This window comes from Octopus bimaculoides, chromosome 26 (genome assembly GCF_046866305.1).
Source record: "Octopus bimaculoides isolate indiv1 chromosome 26, ASM4686630v1, whole genome shotgun sequence".
Taxonomy (NCBI): domain Eukaryota; kingdom Metazoa; phylum Mollusca; class Cephalopoda; order Octopoda; family Octopodidae; genus Octopus; species Octopus bimaculoides.
In genome coordinates, this window is record NC_142953.1 from 22,858,640 (window position 1) to 22,861,139 (window position 2,500).

The window sequence follows — 2,500 nt, forward strand, 5'->3', positions numbered from 1 at the left end:
AAAAAAACTATCTCATCACAGCTGTAGCTCAGCAATTAATCCCAAATTGTATATATATAACATATATATAATTACGTATATATATATATATATATATATGTAATTACGTATATATATATATATATATATATTACGTATATATATATATATATATATTACGTATATATATATATATATATTACTATATTTTTTTTTTTTTTATTTATGTGTTTCAGCCAAGTGGCCCAATAGGTAAGGGTGTTTAGAAATAATAGCAAAATACTCTAGTGGAGGTTTCAAATCTCTGCCAGAAATTACAAGATGTCTTATTAAATATTTTTATCTAAGCAACCACATTTTCATCAACAAAAATATTGTGTGTGAAGAAGGGAGTCAAAAACAGCCTTGCCATAGTAACCAAATCTCATTCAACTCTTTGTAGTAAGCCCAGTAATTGAAATAAATTTAAATATCTTCATTTTCACAGTAGAATTGTTGTTGCTTTGGTGGCCTGACAGGTCAGGATGTTTAGAAGTGGAGGTTTCAAATCTCTGCCAGGAATTACAAAAGACATTATTAAATACTTTTATTTAAGCAACCAAATTTCACTCATCAAAAACATTGTGTGTTTGTGTGTGTGTGCAAAGAAGGGGCCACAAGGCAGCCTTCACATAGTAACCGGATCACCCTCATATATTTATACAATATTTGAAGTAAATTTAAGTATCTTAATTTTCTCATAAAAATTGTTGCTGCTTTGGTGGCCCAGTGGGTAAGGGTGTTTAAAAGTAGTAGCAAGACACAGGCAGAGGTTTCTAATCTCTGCCAGGAATTACAGGGTGGTCTTATTAAACATTTTTCATTTTTTCACTCTAGAGATAAAAAAAAAAATGAAAAATTTTAGTAAGACTCCTTAATGCAGGCCGTGGGTAGGATTGAACCCATCCCACGATGTTCAATGTGGCTGTCTGAATATGCCTCTACCCACGAGACCACCAAGACAACCAACAATAATTCAGTAAGTTAAGTGATATTTAAATCTATCATAACTAAAGATAAAACAAAAAAACTATCTCATCACAGCTGTAGCTCAGCAATTAATCCCAAATTGTATATATATAACATATATATAATTACATATATATATATATATGTAATTACGTATATATATATATATATATATATTACGTATATAGTAATATATATATATATATATATATATATAATTATACGTAATATATATATATATATATATACGTAATATATATATATATATATATACGTAATTACATATATATATATATATATATATATATATATACGTAATTACATATGTATATATATACGTAATTATATATATGTTATATATATACAATTTGGGATTAATTGCTGAGCTACAGCTGTGATGAGATAGTTTTTTGTTTTATCTTTAGTTATGATAGATTTAAATATCACTTAACTTACTGATTTATTGTTGGTTGTCTTGGTGGTCTCGTGGGTAGAGGCATATTCAGACAGCCACATTGAACATCGTGGGATGGGTTCAATCCTACCCACGGCCTGCATTAAGGAGTCTTACTAAAATTTTTCATTTTTTTTTTTATCTCTAGAGTGAAAAAATGAAAATGTTTAATAAGACCACCCTGTAATTCCTGGCAGAGATTAGAAACCTCTGCCTGTGTCTTGTTACTACTTTTAAACACCCTTACCCACTGGGCCACCAAAGCAGCAACAATTTTTATGAGAAAATTAAGATACTTAAATTTACTTCAAATATTGTATAAATATATGAGGGTGATCTGGTTACTATGTGAAGGCTGCCTTGTGGCCCCTTCTTTGCACACACACACAAACACACAATGTTTTTGATGAGTGAAATTTGGTTGCTTAAATAAAAGTATTTAATAATGTCTTTTGTAATTCCTGGCAGAGATTTGAAACCTCCACTTCTAAACATCCTGACCTGTCAGGCCACCAAAGCAACAACAATTCTACTGTGAAAATGAAGATATTTAAATTTATTTCAATTACTGGGCTTACTACAAAGAGTTGAATGAGATTTGGTTACTATGGCAAGGCTGTTTTTGACTCCCTTCTTCACACACAGTATTTTTGTTGATGAAAATGTGGTTGCTTAGATAAAAATATTTAATAAGACATCTTGTAATTTCTGGCAGAGATTTGAAACCTCCACTAGAGTATTTTGCTATTATTTCTAAACACCCTTACCTATTGGGCCACTTGGCTGAAACACATAAATAAAAAAAAAAAAAATATAGTAATATATATATATATATATACGTAATATATATATATATATATATACGTAATATATATATATATATATATACGTAATTATATATATATATATATATATACGTAATTATATATATGTTATATATATACAATTTGGGATTAATTGCTGAGCTACAGCTGTGATGAGATAGTTTTTTTGTTTTATCTTTAGTTATGATAGATTTAAATATCACTTAACTTACTGATTTATTGTTGGTTGTCTTGG